The sequence below is a fragment of the Pleurodeles waltl genome, chromosome 4_2 (assembly GCF_031143425.1).
Source record: "Pleurodeles waltl isolate 20211129_DDA chromosome 4_2, aPleWal1.hap1.20221129, whole genome shotgun sequence".
Taxonomy (NCBI): Eukaryota; Metazoa; Chordata; class Amphibia; order Caudata; family Salamandridae; genus Pleurodeles; species Pleurodeles waltl.
In genome coordinates, this window is record NC_090443.1 from 113,755,304 (window position 1) to 113,775,657 (window position 20,354).

The 20,354-nt window shown below is 43.4% G+C and overlaps 1 protein-coding gene across 1 annotated transcript in view; it reads left to right on the forward strand.

Moving 5' to 3' along the window:
• Positions 1 to 2,044: 2,044 nt before the first annotated feature.
• The window catches only part of LOC138292337 (retinol dehydrogenase 7-like), a 59,718-nt gene continuing 41,408 nt past the window's right edge, over positions 2,045 to 20,354 (forward strand). Inside the window, exon 1 of the mRNA XM_069230888.1 lies at positions 2,045 to 2,366. The gene's annotated coding sequence lies outside the window, so the exon portion shown is untranslated. The remainder of the gene's footprint in view (positions 2,367 to 20,354) is intronic.

Genomic DNA, 20,354 nt, shown 5'->3' on the forward strand with positions numbered 1-20,354 from the left:
TCCCGTGGTCGGTGACCCTGGCGGTCACCGACCGCCAAGGTCAGAATGACCCCCTAAGTCATTGTACTAAAGCAGAGGCCATATGGACAAAGCCATGTTGCAATCGCACAGCCAGCGATTCACAAAATCACAGGGCTGGAAAGGCAAAATGGCTTTTGACATGTAATAAACGTATTTTGTCAGTCGGAAAAGCCTTTCTGGCTCACAAAATGGGTTAGGTCACCAATACCAAATCACAGATGGAAAGAGGCATAAAAGGGTCACCCACTCCTAATTGTGATTCACTATGGTATGTATAATTGGTTTGTGACCACAATTGTTGTAAACCGTTTATCGGTTGCAATATCTCATAGGAGATGTAACGGGTTTACAGTGGGGAAGATCTCCCTCTGGAAGCATCTTACCCTTTTTGAATGGTGTCATTTGACCTCAAAGAAAGTAGGTAGTGGACCAGAGGTTGACTATCTGCCCCACACCCCACAGTGTTTTCCCAAACAGAAAACTTTTTTTTTTTAATGATTCCTTTAAAAGACCTGGGCCTTATTACGACCTTGACTCAAGGCTTTCCTCCATCACAAATGTGATGGCTATCCTGTTCGCTGTACTATAATTCAATTATATTCAATGGGGATCGTAATACCGCAGACGGGATATCATTCACATTTGTGATGAAGGAAACCCCTCCGTCAAGGTCGTAATAAGGCCCATGGTCTACTTCTTTTTTTTTAAAGTGTCCCGTTTGAGCATGTAAAAAATGAAAGACTGGTCGCAACAAAAAAAAAACTGTGTGCAATTTGCGATCACTTTTTTTGACCAGCCTTTTAGTACAGCTGTCCCTAAATCTCTGAATATGCCTCATCAAAGGTAAAATAATAGCTCTCCCAGGAAATAGAAGACTGTATCTAGTCCCTTAGTCAATATTTGATTAGCCAGCTTCCTTTTGCATCTGTCTCGGAGCAGAGCATCAGAACACTAGTTAAACAAATATACTTACATTTTTCGAATTCCACCTATCTCACACATTTGAAGTGTAACGATTGTTCTGTGAAAGCAACCATGTCTTAAAACTTTAACTCAGACTCCAATTTTGTATAACAACAAGTAAACAATTAAAAGTTATATATATTTTTGCTGACCCACTCTTATGGAAAAGGGCGCTATGGGTTTCTTGTAAGACAGTGTACAGTCCTTAACATAGACTGGGATGTTGTCTAAAATCCTGGAGGGAGCACGATGATGGTGATATTTAAGATCCTTTAGGGTGGACTTGGTTCAGACAGGATGGTCCCCATTGGAGTGGTCGCCATGCTACAGAACTTGCCAGAAAAGAAAGACACCGAGGGATGTTGAGTCTGCTCCTTTCCTACATAGCCTCAATATTTAGCACAGATGTTTGCGACCCAGTGCTCAGAAAATGTCAATTCTTTGATTTATCACCTGCTATCCCCTGCATCATATTTCCATGACGGTTGATCCACGCACTGATCACACTATCAGAGAACAGTTTTTTTTTCTTTTCTGCATTTGGTGTATGTATTTATTTACAGATGCTTATATCCCTCCGTGAGCTTGTTCCTATTCCGCCTGGTAAGAAGTGAAAGTACAAATAAGTAAGTGTACGTGGATACAGGCTAGTAAGTTGGTAGTGGAAATAACAGAGGGAGGGTTCTTTGGCACGCCCAGATCGGCTGCTGTGGTGAGGTTCTTTGGCCGTGGGGAGGATATTATACGAGATTTAGGGCGGGGGAGGAAAACGTTCTTGTACATTGTCAGTGCTCCGAGTCTGGCGAAGTCAGGGTTTGTCAGTCACATCATCAGTCAACCAAAGTGAATGCAAGTGAACTGGTGTTACCTATTTATATTTATTAAAGTGGAAGGTATTGGTTAGTTGCAACAAGTGTATTCATCCCAGTGAATCTCGCGACGATTTTATTGTGTTTTACGGGGTTTTGATCTATAACTATACTAGGCGATTGAGAAAGTTAGAAAACGGCAGAGTTTAGAGGGCATTGGCCAGAAGACCAAGAGATGTGACCGAGAAGAAAGGTCAATGCACCTTTCAAGGGGAGTCATCTGTTGACGTCAGCTTGTCTTTTTCCGGCGACCAGAAGGAATGACCCAATGTTCCTGCCCTGGATGACACTGGACACCACATTCCAGACACTCGACTCACATCCTGCGGAAAGTGGGTTTCGTCTGCTCCTGTTTGTCTGTCCTTGGATGTTATAAGGAAGTCTGAAGTCCAAGTTTGCCTTCAGCACCTGGGCTTTTATGAAAGGGATCGCTCCCAGTCGCATCCATTCATCCTTTCCAGACTGCTGCAGACGATCGATCCTCGGCTTCAGGGAGATAAAGATCTAAAGCAGGCAAGTACATTTTCCTACATTGCTCTCCCACCACGACCACCACCACCACCGACCAAACTGCATTCGCGTCCTGCTGAACGGGTCTCCACCTTGATTTTCCTCCGCAAAAATACTTTCCAACTTGTCTTTTCAAATTGCAAGCTTTCCTTTCAGAGCATGCTTTCCCCGAGATTTTCTGCCTCTGCATTTCCCTCCATTCCTAAGACAGGAGACGCTTTAAAGTGGTGTCAGAACAAGGAAGTTACAGACTCTTACCTATGCAGGCGGGTTGGTAAGAAAGAGTGGCTTTGTTCACTTCAGGCAGCCTTTTTTGTACCTGCTGGCAGTCTTTTTTCCTTAAGGACAATATTATTATTATTATTATTATTATTATTATGCAGTTTACTTATGCGTTTAAAACTAGTGTACATGATCATGAAGCATTTCATACAGAAAACTCAATAGTGCCAAGTCGGGTTTGAATAATAGTAGTACCAGTAGTATTTTCTCTGTGTATCCTGGTACTTGTAGATTTGTTTTCTCTCTCTCTTTAAAATAAAAAAACGAGAACCGCCAACAGCATGGGAGCCAGAACTGGAGGGACAGCTCATGCCTGGTATAAAGGGCCCGAGATGTTGCTTGACATGCAGACAGAGCAGGACCTTCTGTGATGCCAGTGCATTGACTGTAAATAGTGCTTTCAGTGTTGGAAATACCTCTTTATTTTTGTATTTGAAACAGTGAGGGTTTTAGGTCCTTGATATGACGGATACCTTCACCTTCCTAAACGGAATAAACAGAATGCAAGGGCTACCATTTTTACTTTGAAAACCAGAGATCAAAGAATGACTCTGGAGGTGGTAGGCTCAGGAGTCCAGACTAAAATTAGAATATAATTTTGAAAGGCCCGTTTGGCTGTGACATTATCAGTCTGTCAGTCCCTGATTCTTACCTGTCATTATTAAGCTGCCCCTTCCTGAATCCACTTTGTTTATGAATCGATTCAGTAGCCCTCAAATGTCCCCATGTTAACAGAGTGACTTCTGTCAGACTGACTTTTTGTCCTGCGGCACTAAGTATGCTGGGATTAATAGACAAATATTTTATTGCGAGTCCCAACATATTTGATGCGACAGGTAAAAAGTCGCCCTTGTGCCATAGGGCAAGTGGACAAATCAGTTGATATTTCTGTGCAGCATCCTCTGGTGTGGTCAAAGTAACGGCGCACACTTAAATTAACATAGTTGTCAGTTTGCTTTGTGTCATAAGGGTAACGTCCAGCCACCCATGATTTTTCAGTCACAGGCACTTTTTCCCAGTCCCACTTTCACCATATATTTTGTTTTTTTATGATAAATGCACCAGGTTTTAGTACAGATTATTGTTCCTTTTGTCCCTTCTAAATAAATGTCAGCCATATATACTTGGAGGGAATCCAGATGTTGGGATCATCACATTACCCTTCAGCCACAGGCTGGTCTGTTGGGAAACTGGAAGATTCTCTGAGACAGTGTAGTTCAGGGAACCTGCTGAGCCAGCCTATAGTATGCAGTGCTGGGTTTTAAGTATAATTGGTCATGTAGAGTAGTGAGTTGGCATGTGCTTCCTTGTAGCAGATGCAACACATTGTGTAGATGACATTGAAGGCTTGATGGTGAAACTATTTCAGTTCTGCCAGTTTGAGGTGATGTGGTTGTACATTAAGACTTTGCTGATCTACACAACAGCCCATAGGATGATCTTCACTACATCAAGAAGGTGACAAGCAAGTCAGCAAGCTGACTCTCACAGTGGCTTGGAAGTATGCTTTGTCAGGCTACATTTTTCTCTAGTGACAGTGGGATACCAGTACCAAGTTGTCGGGTTTTTTGGCACTGTGCCTACTAAGCAGTGTTTGTAGTCTATGAGGAGCCCATGTGAGTTTGTGTTTGCTTGGAGCTATGGTGTGACTCCTTCCGGGCTCTTGACATAGAAGCATTATTGGATCTGAGCTTGATTGAGGCTATTGGAGATGAACATGGCCTCTGCCATAGTGGGCACATTATCACATAGCCATCCAACATAGAGCTCGGATCAGATCAAAGAAGTCTGAGTTGGTTGAATCCATTATCTGTAGATATTTTCATGTTGCATTTACTATTGTTGACGTACTGGTAAGTTATGTAATTGTGGTTGGCTAGGAATACGCAAAACAGCCCCATGTAAATACTGAGGACCAGTGGCCCCTTAAGATACTTCACAGTTGACCTTGTTGTCGGATTTCCAAGGAACTTGAGCCAGTGACCACATAAGAGAATGTTTATCAGTCGTACATAGTTTCTTGAACTGCCTGCATTCCTTGTCCCCCGTAATTGCTGGTTGAGGGAAATAGATTGATGAATCATTAATTTCCTTAAGGGCAGCGTAGAAATCCCAGTTTGATTCAGTTAAAGATTTCCCCTGGTTTAGCGTTTGCTGCTGTGAACTGTGTGAAATTTGCAAATAACAGCTTCTGAAGCCACCAGAACACACTCAGCTTTTGTTCCACCTGAGGTTCAGGGAAAAGGTACAATTGAGTTGTGTGATAACGACACCTGATATTTAAACTGCCATGAGAAAATTACTTGCATGTGCTATAAAAAATGATCAATTGGAACGTCTAGTTTACAATTATGCCACAGTACTGTAGATGTCTCGGCGTGTAATTGCATCTTTCCAAAAGCAAATCTTTATGGCGGACAGTAAAGATGAACAGATAGAATGGCTGAGATCAGAAATAATGATAATATGAGGTGGAGACAGTTAGGTTCCCTGCAATGCCACAGGATATGGGCTGAAAACGGGGAGGATGATTAGGATTTTATGCAGAATGAGCACATTACTATTTCTCTTTTACAAAGATAGTAGTAATGCCTCTGCACCTTAGACCACCCTACGATCAGGCATGTTTTGGCACAAGAATGAAACCTTCTTGCTCACCAGCGGCACAAAAAGCATAAGGGTTCGCTCCATAGATCTCCTTGACATTCCTCTTCCAAGTCCCAAGGACTTTGAGTTGAAGGAGAATAAGGAACTCAAACAATTGTAGCTCGCATGCAGTGCTGCACAGGCCTGTAGTTCGGTGTACAGGCTGGTGGGTGCCTCAGAATGGGCAGCAAGCTTGGTGAAGAGTCAGTCAGACCTTCTCTGTCATGTACAGAGTATGCCCTTGTCCAATCGCATTTTTTGAGGAAGTGGCCTGGCAGAAGAACGGATTTTCCAAATTTTCCAAGAGAATACAAATCACCGCAGTTCTTTCTTTGCATGTCCCAACCCAAGAAGATAAAAAAAAATCTCAAAGGGCCAAATGAGAAAACCTGTGATACCAGCTTTTACTGGATTTAATAGGATGAACAGGAGAGGAGCACCTCCCTCATGCAGCCGAAACCAGGTAGCACTCATGTTGTCCTCCTCACAGGTGCAAGGTGTGATCCTCTTCTTGTTGTAGAGTGGTGACATACGGGTTTTCCTTTGTCTCCCCAGAGTGAAGGAGTTTAAGGTCAATGTATGAGTACTTTCTTTTCTTGGAAGCCATGGCATTCCTCTCCAATTTCGTTGCCTGAAATCTTTCATTCGGACAGTGCCTTAGACCCCTCCAGGTGTCAACTCTTTCCAAACACCATCTCCCTCTGGTTCAGTGACCACTCCCCTCCCTGCATCAGTAAAGCTGAGGTCGTGTGTGCACTGCAGTGTTCAAGGGCAGGTTAATCGGCAGAAAAAAGTGACTGTTTAAATTTGTCTGGTACAATAAACCATTAAAAGGCTCATAAAGGATGGATCATTGCGGGCATCTTGGAAGCACAAACAATTTTACAGTTGTACAGATACTAAAATGGGTTCTCGTGCTTCGAGCTATAAAGAAATGTGAATCTGCTCACTCCTGTGATTACCCATTTACAAAAGAGGCCATGAGGATGTGTGGATCGTGTGTCACAAACTGGATGCGAATACTACTGTTAACAGAAAGACGGCGGAGAAAAGACTTTAGAGCCGACAAGATTGTATTTTTTCCGACTGCGAACAGAAAGGGGTGTCCTTGTTTCGTAGTGAAAATTACAGGATTACTCGAAACGAACTAGTGGGTTTTCGACGGAGACCGTTCTATTGTGCCCTCAACAAAACAAAATGAAACACAATTCAGGGACTACACATCCCCTCGTTTGCTTCACCTACATCTGTTATGTGACTCTCTTTATGAGAGATCAAACGTTTGACAGCAGAAATCAATCTGCATTCACCCCTCAGCCCATATTTTCTTTGAACAAGCGTGTCTCTTTTTTCTGGGCGTCTGCCTACCAAGACGTTTTACCTCACATCAGATTAACCAGAAGTCTTAAACCAGCAGCATTCAGGGGTAGCAAGATGTTTGAAGCTTTGTAACCACTGCTCAAAATCATGTTCTTCCGAAAAAGTGAAAAAGAGAGTTGGACTTGTCTTGATGAAATATGTTTCTTTCTCGCAAAACATTACAGTTAAAGGTTTTGTTGAAAAATATGTTTGTTCTCGAGAGTTATAAAAAGTACCCGTTGCTATAAAACAGAAATTCTGGTACAGCCCACCTAAAAGCCGGCATATTTATGGGTTTTTTATGAGGATTCCGGTTGTGCCCCCTTAAAAGGAAAATAGTGGCCATTCTATTTTGAACGTCTGAATGTAGCAGGAGAACATTCTAAAAGATTTGTCTGGTGCAAAATCCAGTGCAGGTAGTCACTGACAGCTGGTCAGTTACAGGTAGTTCCTTTAGGCGCCCTTGCACCTCAAGTTTAAGCCTCTCTCTGCTTTGTGTGAGTCAGAGTCATGGACCATCAAAAAACAGAAATCCGGGAAGCTCGAATTCTCCTGGGTACCTTGGATAGATAGCATACAGAGAGACTATACAGTGAGTGGGCGAAGAAGATCTGTCACGTGTGAGGAGGCCTGGCTTTGCAGCAAGGACGTGCCGGCCCGACAGTGGTGTGCTGAAGCTCCAATGACATGTAGGCCAAATATAATGCAAATTATTCGAAAAAAAATAAAAGTAGGTTACCAAATTCATTGAATAAAATCGAAGTTTTAATGAGGTTCAACCAACTGGTGAGGTTTTCCACAGAAAACTGGTGAGAGTTTTTTCTGTCAATTTCAAGCAAATAAACGGGCATAGAGATGACATATGAGGTCAAGTTGTCAAGGAATTAGTGGGCACTGCTCATTTGTTAAAAAAGGAGGGTTGACCCTCACCTTTCCCGTATTATTTGAGGTGGTAATTAATCGTTTGTACCTTCCTTCTTTGGATCAGAAATGTTTATTTTAGATCTTCCTTGATGCCGTAATCACCGAGTGAGAAGAAAGCTGAAATCGACGAAACCTAGGTTTTCTTCCAAAAAAGTGATGTAGAGAGCAGTGATACAGGGTTCCTTGCCAACATTATTTTTGTTAGCCCTTTTTGGCATCTAGTGTCACAGGTATTCTTTATATATTTTGTATACTTGTAAAGTGAGTGATTGATTAACAAAAAGGCACCCTGGCATCCTGTAATCAACACTATATGAGCCCAACAAACAAAGGCAGTCCAGAAATCCATATTTATGGTAGTTTTATGAAAGATAACTAGGTGGATAAACACCACAAGGTGAGAGTCCGTGAAGTCCGTGCCGTGGCTACCAGAAAATAGAAAGCTTTGCCACGTTATTGAAACTTCATTACTTTTGGTATCTTTAAGAGCGAGACTGATGAAGGCCAATAAAAGTAGATTAGTTTACAAATTAGCTGAAGTCCTTTGCCATATATGTCTTTAAACCAATTGTAGACAGATATAAAAAATACGTTCATGGACATCAATCCTCCAAAATGCTAGGGGTAGCAAAAGTGGTATCACATGCCCTTTGACCGAAGACGACATCCCAGGAAATGACATTATCAGGTTTTTAAAAAATCATTTTTTTTTTGTCACAAAACATTGCGCACAAAACAGCACATGAGGATACATTCATCCCACATTGAGATTCTCCACCCAGCACCCTAGCAGTCCCTCCTGGTTCCCTCTTAAACCTAATCCTTCTCTCAATTCCTCTCGGCCGAGTTCAGCATCAGGTGGGAGAAGTCATACCTGGTGAATTGCAGGCCTCCTCGGTCAATCCGTGGTACGTTCTCTTCTTTCCTCAAAGATTATCACATTTTTTGGGACATCCCCAACCTTCATACACCACTCTCTTTGCTTCCATGCACCTGGCCATTCCCTCCTGCCACATAGCCTTGGTCGGTGTTTGCATCTGCCTCCACATTTTAATCACATCTCTCCTCCCTGTGTGTGTGTATATACATATATATATATATATATATATATATATATATATATATATACACACACATTTTGGAGATAGGCCGACATTTCAGCCACTGTTATGCTGGTTGGTTTTGTGGGGCATAGCCACATTATTTAATGACCTGGAGCTGTGTGGCTCTATAATTTGCCGTCGTGTCTGGGAGCGCAAGGCCCCCATTGTAGATTGAACAGTACAGGGTTCATAGAGCTATTCTCCGGTGCTGCTGTCTCAAAGCTGTGTCCGCACTGCTTTATCCAGTCTGTCAAAATAGTGTCTGGCACAATGAAGGGGGTGTTTTTTAACATGTAAAGTGGCTTAGGTAAATTGACCATTTTAATAATAGGAGCCCTGCTCATGAGGGACAGTTCTTTCTGTGTCTTCACGGAATTCCCCCAGTACCCTGCCCAGGTTCAGTTCCAGGAACCCGCTTCTCTCCATTGTTATCTCAATTCCTAAGTATTTAAAACCTAATTGTGATACAATTGTCAAACCACCTAGGCCCTCCCAGTATCCCATCTGATTAACAAAAGATTTTTCCCACTTAATACAGCTTCTGGAATAAGAGTCATAGCTATGAAAAACCGACAGGACTCCTGGGATTGGCATATGTGGATTTGTGGGGTATGTTAGTACGTCATCAGCGTTAAGTGATATTTTTTCTGGGGCATTTGTCACTTCCAGGAAACCCACTATATCGGCCTGGTGCCGCACCCAGCATGCCACAGGCTCCAAGCACTATGCAAATAACAGGGGTGACAAAGGGCACCTCTGTTTCGCGCCTCTCCCCAGTGCAAATGTTTCAGAAATCATTCCATTGACCTTTACTGCTGGTGTGGGCACCTTGTACAAAAGGTCCACCCACGCACAAAACTTGGGCCCAAAGCCAAACCACTTCAGGGCCATGTAAAGGTGTCTCCAGTCAATGGAGTAGAAAGCTATTTCTGTGTCTAGTGACAACAACCCGCCGTATTTTTCTAATTTTTCTAAATATAATTGGGATTCATTCTATGGGCAATGAGCAATAGCCTTAGCTTTGAGGGCCTAGGCATGCGGTCACCATGTTGGCATCTTATCGTATCCGCGGGTCCCCACCGTGAACAGCAGGGATAATGGTCCAATATGCCTCGTTCTAGGTACTTCACGTCCCCCAGCCACGTGACATCACCCGCAGGGACAAACACATAGTACAGGCGTGAGAGGGATCCATGGACTCCAGAAAGAAATTAACACTGTCTATCCAATAGGTGAAGTAGCCTCCGGATGTCTGTGAGACCCAACGCATTTCAGAAACGCACCAGACCCGAGGGGGGTCCTGCCTGCAATGTTTGGGGTGAACATCTATTGAGTTCCTAACTTATAATGTTGTTAAAATCTCCACCCACGATGTGGAGGTCCATGTCTATGTCTATCAATACGCAGCCCTGTCTAGGAGCCCTGCCTGCAGACTTGGTGGTACATAGACATTGATAATGAGGATATCTCTCCTACTCCACCTCCCTTGTACTGCCACAGAGAGACCCTCCAGATCGACCTACTGGTGCTCTAGCTTGAAAGGGGGATTTTGTTTTGGCCCTTTGTAAATCCCATGTGGGCCAGTACAGTGTAGCGACCACTCTGGAGACATTCACAGTTATTGCCAAACAGGTGAGTTTCCCGCAGCAACCCCAGGTCGGGAGATGGTCTGTGAATATATTGCGTTAGCACTCTTTTTTTTTATCTTGCATCCTAGCCTGTTGACATTCCAGGAAAGAATCATCATTGGTTTAGTCATCTGATTTGTCCTAATTGGTGTAATTTGCATTGTGGTTGTCAACTCATCCCCTTTGTCGGTCCAATCCAAACCCTCTGTAATGTGTGCCATACCAAACCTGAACTACCCCAACTATGCCCCCTTACCTCACTTTCCCACACATGGGTTCTGAGCAACCCATTTCCCCAACATAGAAAAGGTCCACTCCGTCCCTCCCTCATTGTATCAACAGTTCAAACTACGAGCCTGCACCAGTGTCTTGGATGTTGCCGTCCAATTATATGTGTTCAAGGCAAACCCAGGAGTTTCAACTTCACCCAGGGGGCTCTTGCCAATGTCTGTAGCAGGCGACTTTGACTCCAATGTAGTTTTCTGGGACACGTGATCCCTCATCCGGCCTCCTGGTCTTGAGATCCTCTAGCAGCCCCTCAGGATTTGCCATATTGCTGCCCCCTGCCCGAGACCTCCCCTCGATCTCCAGCGAGAAAATCTTCCCATTGGGTGGGCTTCACCCCCATGTCTTTGCAGGGGGCCTTTCCTCCACCCATTTCCACACCTAATCGAAAATAGTGTCTTTCTGTGGAAGATCACTCCTAGCCTGGCCAAGTAAAAAAGCATGCACTGTATGCTGATGGAATGGAGTTTCTTCTTTACCACTAGGAGGAAGGTGCACAGTCAGGCCTCCAGAAACTGTTCCGGGTCAGAACCCTCAACACCATCCACAAATTGCAGGACCTAAAGGTTATTGCACCTAGATCGGTCCTTCGCATCTTCCACGCAGGCCACAAGATTCTCCGAAGAGGTATCTCATCTTCTGGGCCATTTGACTCAGTTCTTTAATGGTTCCTTCAAGAACCATGATTTGGTTTTCCACGTCCTCTCCCGGGTCTCTGGTTTTGCATAAGTCGTCCTTAAGCAGTGCCACATCCACACCCACCATCCTGGTCTTGTTCTCCAGGGCTTGGTAGGAGGAGTCTATCACCTGAAGAATAACGTCCGTGTTTGGGTGGGATATGCCGTTGGCCTCTCCACTCATGGGCCTGTCCCTGCAAATGGTGCGCCACCAGCTTAGCAAATTTATTCAGTTTCCCCTGTTCATGGGTGGGACTGTCTTTGGCCATCCTGGTGAGATTAGACAGGACACAACTCTGGGTCCAGTGGTTATGAGTGGCCTGCCGGACCCCTTTCCTCAGTCTCTGGGGTGGGTGGCACTGGCAACCAGAATATTGCCTTCACTCTGACTCACACAAGTATGTGGGCCAGTCTACCAGGGCAATCCTAGCCCCACGACTCTCCAGTCAGGGCCACTTCAGCCTCTGACATCGACCTGTGACAGCCCCAGTCCTCACAGCTCACTCCAGCTGGGACCATTGCAGCAGTTTCTCTTCCGTCATCCCGTGAGTGTCTTAAGAATTGGTCCACCATTTGTTGTTTCTTCCTTCTGTACTTTGTTCTCGGAGTGTAGAAGAAGGGAGGAGGGTGTCGAGGGGCCTCTTCTCTGTCTACATATGCACCTCTATTGACCAGAGGCCACGGGTCATCTCAGTGCCCAGTCTTATTTTATTTCTCCCCTGCAAGGGATCGCTAGAGTTGTCTGCCACAGAGGACCTTCCTGCTGGCTGCTCCTTCACTCCTGGGCCTGTGCCTCCTCTCCATGGTGCCAGGGGCCAAGAGGCTTCGCTCCTCTCAGTGTTTGGTAGTGTTTGGCTCCACTCACTGAAGTGGCCAGTGTTCTGCCTGTCATCTCCTGGCCTACAGAGGCTGGCCCACTCAGTCTCTGGTCAAGGGCCATCTTCCCTAGGCCATGGACCCCACACCACTGTGGAAAGAGTGGAGATGCACTCTCTAAGTGTTTCGACCTAACTGTTTGACCCCTGTCAGACAAATGCAGGTCGCGAGAGGCTTACCAACGCGCCTTTCATGGTGCCATTGCTTCTCCCTTGCTCCCCAGCTAGCCTCTGGTCTGCTGTCCCAGCTTCAACACCATCTTGGCCTTCTAGAACGCTCCCTTTTTAACCACCACAGCCACTTTAGCAGCCCTCTCTCATCACCACTGGTTGTTAACCTGGGGCCCTGGACTGTAGGCAAAGACTATGCCCTACAAGAAATCAGATAGCACCAGGATTGTGCAGGATTGTTGATGCTGTCGTGGGAGCACTAGGGGGGCTGACCACCATCTTGTATGTCCTGATCACGCCCCTCGACATCATATGACTTTTGACCGTGTCAACATCACATAAGCTGATATCCTGTGAATTTGGATTACAGTAAGTTACAGCACTGAAGGTAAAATCCTACAAAGCTCCTAATGTAGAAACAATTGCCCTTTAATTATGAACCATATGTTGACTAGCCTGTTGTAATGGATTGCCAGGGGCACAACCATCAAAAGCCAAGAGCACAGACATCATATTGCAAGGGAAAGGCCAGCCACTTTCATTCTACTCCTAAATATTGCTTCATATGCTCAGTCAGACCCTCATATGTCAAGGCACTGCCATCATTTGTTAAAAACAAAGATCATTGCCTAGGCAGAATCATAAATTGCCTAGACATATCCTCAAATACCTATTGTATACAGCAGCTAAGCCCAGACAACATCTCCTAATGCCATGGCAAAATCAATACAAGCCCAGGAGTAAACCCATATGGCAAAGACTGTGTCACAAGACCATATTCATTAAACTGAGGCAAACCATGAGTGCTATTCATGTGCCGGCTCTGCCTTGTCGGAGGCAAAATGCACACACTCCAAGGCCCAGGCTCAAATATTCCTACAAAAGTATGCAGACACCCATTTACACATAATTGCTAATCCTTTGTACATCATCCATCACAACTGCCTTTGTGCAATGGAAACCTAGGTGTCTATTCTAGGAAGATTATGTTTAGTGAATTAACTGATTTGTATGGCTTATACCAAATCTATGAATGCTATTTGTTATAGCTGTTTTATTTTCTGTCTATCCAACTTATCCAATTGAATAGGGGGTTCGTCTATGCCAGATTTTCAGGATAACCTGTGACTCTACGAATAAATTGTATGTAGAATAATAGCATGCACCTTTAATTCGGTGGATATCATAAAAGCCTTCTAAGGATCCACCCTGCCTAGACATATGTTGGACTGCCTCTTCTCTACTAATTATGTTAGCATTAGCCATATATATAATCCACACCAAATATTGAATTGCCTGTTGGAATTTTATCAATAGCAGTTTCCCGACAGAACACGTTTTTCAGACTTGTGTCACATAGCCACACCTCACTGGTAGAGACCATGTGCACACATAGCCAATGAGATAGGTGCATCTAGAGACCTCTTGTCTGTGCGCTCTTAGCTCTCTGGAACCTTCATTCATTAAGCTGTGCCTCATGATTGCATGCACTGCACCATGTCGTGTGTTTGCCCCCTCATACTCTTTCATGTGTGCTCCCTCTCGCTTGTGTGCACCTTACCCTTTAATTGTTTGCAAATGCTTATGTCATGTTTGTCCACATAGCACCTCTCACCTGTGTGCACCTGTACTTTCCTCACCATAAGCGCCTAGCCCTCACCTGTGTGCCGTGCTCACTCTCACCTGAGTGGATCTAATCCCAGTGAGCTGCCTACCCCGAGAAATCCTCAGCTACTTAGACTTAGAACAGTCAAGGTCGGATTAATCTGGGGCATGGAGCCCATCTCAAATAAACCCACCATTATGTGTGCACCCAACCCCACTCACACCTGGGTGTAGGATACTCTAATGCATCTCTATACACCTAACCTCCTGTGTGGAAGTTTAGCTCTTCTGACCTGTGTGCATATACTGCCTTCGAACCTAAAAGCACCGACCCCTCTGCTGCGGCTGGTTCCACTCAGCTGTGTGCACCTAGTGCCCCTTCATCTGTGGGCACAAGCCTCCTCTAACTTGTTTGCAGCAATCCTTCTCCCACGTGTGGGCACTGACTGCCCTCACACTTACATTGTTTTACCATCCACAAAGTCAGGCTGTCTGTCCTTCACTTCCTTTCTTTTTCATTATTAGTTCCTTTTCTTTATTTTCCTACTCCATTTATTTATTCTCGTTCCTTCCTACAGCTTGCATTTTCGTTTTCCGCTTGTTTGTCTTTCACACTCATTGTTACTTTTTCATTCTATCTCCTGCTTTTTCTTCTTTGAGCTCTTCCCATCCCTCTCATTTTCTGAGTGCTATTTTCCTTTCCTTCCATCTTTCATTTCTCGATGTTTGATCATTTTCTCTGCCATTTACCCTTTCGCTTCATTCTATTTTTAATCTGAATCTCAGTTCTTTTGCTTCACTCTACCTTATTATCTTTTTACCTATCTTTTGCGTTCACTAGGAATGTTTAGGTCCCTTCAGCCCTTAGTTTCTCTGCATTGTGAGGACAGTCTCTACAACATCCTATTCATGACAGTGACACGACTCACTTCAAAACTTGCAGCTCAGTGCAAAGGTAAATGTAGCATCACAGCAGGAACGGGTATAATACAGGCATCAATACTGCAGCCACACCTCCGCACAATAGTACTGTGTACATACCAGTATTGAAAGCATCCCACTCACTCAAACAATCTACACTATGGAGGGCTAGATTCCCTTACACACAGAATAGGTACAGACCTGACGGCATCAGGGGAACCTTCTGGCATACAGAAGAGGTTTTAGATGTGCACCTGCAGTGCACTTTTCCTTTGCACTGAATAAGTGTAGTGCTTCTGTTCTTATCTCGTTTTCAGCACTTACATAACATATCAAGAATGCACTTCTGAGTTCAAAGAAGACTTTTATTGTTGTTAATTCTTCCCCAACGCAAGATCGTAAGAGACGAATTATTAGATTTCAAGCACACGTTTAATGAAAACACAGTTGCAATGTACACAGCAGGTTATATTTATAAGATATTGAATGCAAAGCAAAACAAATACTTCACCGTGTGAGAAACTATTTACAGCTTCAACTTTCTAGGGTCTGCAAGTTGATGACTCCTGGTCAACTGCGAGAAAGAGATTTATCTACCCACACGGGAGACTGGCAACTGGCGCCAAGTTCCAGTCCGAAGTCAGGCAGATTCGAATCTAATTCTCTGAAGCCCGTGAGCCACCCTTAGAACAGCATTCCCCCTCCTCTCAGACCCGGGAAAACTACGCAAGCCTTTGGAGACTGGCCAGATCTCCTAGACTGCTCCTCTTCCCAAGCTCGAGCAGAGAGAAAAACACTCAATGTACCCTCTCTTATCAGGTCTAGTCTACTGTGAGAAGAAAACAGCTTGGTTCATCTTGTGCAAAAACACAGCTTGGAAAAAATACAGCTTGGATCCTCAACTGTAATGTCTAACTCCACGTTAAAGGTGATAGGCAGCTAACCTAAATATCAAATGCAATGTCTAATATCATGTCAAAGCCAATAGGCAGCTGAGCTGAATACAAAATGCAATGTCTAATATCATGTCAAAGCCAATAGGCAGCTGAGCTGAATACAAAATGTAATATATAATATCATGTCAAAGCCAATAGGCAGCTAAGCTGGATACAGCATGTCAAAGCCAATAGGAATGTAATGGCTAATGCAATGTCAAAGCCAGTAGGCGGCTAAACTAGATACACAAGGTAATGGCTAATGCAATGTCAAAGCCAATAGGCGGCTAAATTGAATACAGAAAGTAATGGCTAATGCCATGTCAAAGCCAATAGGCGGCTCAACTGAACAAAACATACAATGTGCTACTGGTGAGCATTGAGCAACTAATATGCGCAGTGGTGAAACACAAAGTCATTGGTCAAACTCCATTAATGGCATGACATTCCGCCCTTTGACCAATGAATTTTTGTTTCACATATCTCTTGTTTCAAACAAAAAACAAAAAAACAAAAAACATTAGCACAAAAAAACATTATCAGCAAGTCAGATTTGAATGATCAAAGCAATCCCTGTAAAGCAATGGAAGTGGATTAACATACAGATCTCATAACCTTTCACCTCAGATACATCTACACAGAAAAGACTAAAACATTTGTACTCTGAATGAGATTATAGTGTCTCTAATTCAACAGTGTTAGCAATTTGATGTGGCATGAGTTCTACTCATGTAAAGGTGCACGGTCCATCTGAAAGGTTTGCTGGAAGATAAGTGAAAGTCAGAGTTCCATACGAAAAAACACAGTTTAGTTCCAGTGGAAGAATGCAATCAAACAAGTTGAACTTGAACTGAAGGCACAGTTTGCGCAAAATGGATCCATGGTGCTGGCACTTTACTCAGCCAGGTTCAGGTTGGGGGTTCGGTCCCTTCCCCGACCCCACACGCACACACCGAAGGGGGACCACACAGCACACTCAGGGACAGTGGCGAAACGTGGTAGGATCTGCAAAAGAAACAAGTATGACTTTTCTTGCAAATAAAATTTTTCATTTGAAATGCACCCTTCCTCTTTCTTTCCCTGTTTTATAATCAGCAGAACGTTTTTGGGGCCCTTTATTATAATTTCTGCAGGTTCTGGAGGGTCATCTGGGGCTTTAACCCACACATCAGCACTGAGGTTTTTATCTGCTGCACCACAGCTTCCCTTTTCTTGCACTGCCAGAAGGGCTGGGGCAGACTCATTCTTTACCAAACCTCCATTCACTGCACTTTTGACAAGTTGGGCCATTCTGTCTCCAATTTGCATGAATGAATCAGATTATTTTCTAGTTATCAGCATAATTTTGATTTCTCCTTGGTAATCAGCAGCAATCACTTGCCCTAAAACCTGATCAATTTGCCATTTCTGTCCTGGTAACTTTCCTCTCCCCAACTGCTCTGTGACTGCTTGCATGACAGATTGCTTTTGTGCGTGCTGCACAGTTTTTTATCAAATCTAGGGGAATGTGCATCTCTCTCATCTCTGCCCACCTGTAAGTGGCTTTTTCTCCCAGCTGTTCACATTTCTGGTGTACCCACTTAGCCATCCCCACTAAGGCAGAATTCTGGGTGTACACTTCTCTCTCTGAATTTTTCTCTTTAACATCTGAAAGGGAATTGAACCAGTTATTTGCAAGCCATGTGGAAAACCAAACGGCTAAACCATTGGCAATGAACCAAGAATCAGTGTAAAAATGACACATCTCACGTAGCTCTTGCTTTAAAATCTGACACACATTGTACAACGCTGTTCCTTCCCCTGTGCCATAAAATAAAATTTCAGTCAATAAATCATTAGTAAAACAAACATGCTTTTCATCTTCAGTGGACACAAATTCAAATGGTGCACACAATTTCACTAGTGACTCTTTTACCTGTGGTACTCTAGCCCTGTCTTGCAAGTACCAGATCCAGTGTATGATCCTAGCTAGGGGCACTCTTTTCTTCCCTTGTTCTTGAGTTACATGTACATCAGTTTTTACCTCTTGCACTACGCAGAAACCTAAAGTCTGCATTATTTCATTTGCCAAATCACAAGCGCGCAGCTGCATATTATTTTTCCCAGTGACCATATACCAAAGTGTTAGGATTTCACTCAGATGAGGGCTATTCTGTTTCTAAAAATCAAACAAGCTAATGAAACTCGGTGTCTCTTGCTTAATGCAAACAGTAAGAAGCTTTAAAATCTTTCTTTTTACTTCATTTTGCAAGGGTAACTCGTGAATCACATTCTGAGCTCTCTCGTTCTCGTCCGTGTTATCAGTTAAGGAATGCACTTTGACTGCCAAAAGACCTGGCTCACACAGAGGCTCAGAGCAGCCCGAAGCTGTCTTAACCCCCTCATTACTGGAATGGGAAAAGAAAGATTCTTCTAAAACCGCATTTTTATAACTTTCAGCATCATCTTGAATTAATGTATTCTGGCTAATTTGCTCACGTAAATTCTCATTTTCATGTTCCAACTGCCTACATTTCTCCTGCATTTCTCTGTAAGCAGATAAAGGTATCCAAACCTTTCTGTCATCATTGCTTCCAAAAGGCACATTTTCTAAATATGCTTCATCACAACAAAAACTATTTCTCAAAGCACTATCAGGCAGTTTAGCTACACATGCATTTTCAAACATGGTCTGCCGTGCTTCTATAATTCTCCAAACAACAGAAATCAATTCACAGTTTTTCATAGCACCATCGGGCAGTTTAACAACACATGCATTTTTAAACATGGTCTGCCGTGCTTCTGTGATTCTCCAAACAACAAAAACAATTACACTTTTAAAGTGTGCACGTAGAAATCTACAAATTCGTCAACACCCCACTTCTGGTACCAAATGTAGTGCTTCTGTTCTTATCTCGCTTTCAGCACTTACATAACATATCAAGAATGCACTTCTGAGTTCATAGAAGACTTTTATTGTTGTTAATTCTTCCCCAACCGCAAGATCGTAAGAGACGAATTATTAGATTTCAAGCACACGTTCAATGAAAACACAGTTGCAATGTACACAGCAGGTTATATTTATAAGATATTGAATGCAAAGCAAAACAAATACTTCACCATGTGAGAAACTATTTACAGCTTCATTTTCCTAGGGTCTGCAAGTTGATGACTCCTGGTCAACTGCGAGAAAGAGATTTATCTACCCACACGGGAGACTGGCAACTGGCGCCAAGTTCCAGTCCGAAGTCAGGCAGATTCGAATCTAATTCTCTGAAGCCCGTGAGCCACCCTTAGAACAGCGTTCCCCCTCCTCTCAGACCCGGGAAAACTACGCAAGCCTTTGGAGACTGGCCAGATCTCCTAGACTGCTCCTCTTCCCAAGCTCGAACAGAGAGAAAAACACTCAATGTACCCTCTCTTATCAGGTCTAGTCTACTGTGAGAAGAAAACAGCTTGGTTCATCTTGTGCAAAAACACAGCTTGGAAAAATACAGCTTGGATCCTCAACTGTAATGTCTAACTCCACGTTAAAGGCGATAGGCAGCTAACCTAAATATCAAATGCAATGTCTAATGTCATGTCAAAGCCAATAGGCAGCTAAACTGAATACAAAATGCAATGTCTAATATCATGTCAAAGCCAATAGGCAGCTGAGCTGAATACAAAATGCAATGTCTAATATCATGTCAAAGCCAATAGGCAGCTGAGCTGAATACAAAATGTAATATATAATATCATGTCAAAGCCAATAGGCAGCTAAGCTGGATACAGCATGTCAAAGCCAATAGGAATGTAATGGCTAATGCAATGTCAAAGCCAGTAGGCGGCTAAACTAGATACACAAGGTAATGGCTAATGCAATGTTAAAGCCAATAGGCGGCTAAATTGAATACAGAAAGTAATGGCTAATGCCATGTCAAAGCCAATAGGCGGCTCAACTGAACAAAACATACAATGTGCTACTGGTGAACATTGAGCAACTAATATGCGCAGTGGTGAAACACAAAGTCATTGGTCAAACTCCATTAATGGCATGACAATAAGAAATGTCAAGCTTCGCTGACCCTAAAAACTTACAACAGGAGCAGCAGTGCTGACTTTCCGAACACAGAAAAGACACATCATTAAAACCACTCTGTCTTAAAAAAGTACTGCATGGTAAGGAGCAAAGCAAGTCTCCACAACAAAATGAGTATAACATCAATAAGAGATGTGCAAGCTCGGGCCACACAAAAATGAACATTTAGGGCAGCACAGTAGAAGGCATTCTCATAAAACAGGTAAAACACAGGGAGCAGGGGGCAGAGTAATCCTCCAGCACTAAACAGATATAGCATCAAAACCAGGGATTACAGCAGCCACAAAGTATTTCTATAAGAAATAAAATAAATAGAACATTGCCAGCAGGGAAGGAATAGGTGCTGCACAGTTTACAGGTTGCACGATGCCATGTGTAATACCTTCAGACAGTTGTTTATTGTTTTTAGACAAAGGCACTTTGTAGAATGGGATGTTTAACTGCGTTCTAGTTTAGAAAGGTAACAACAAAAATTAACCCAGTGCTAGTTTAGGATGAGAAAATCAAATCTACTGAGTCC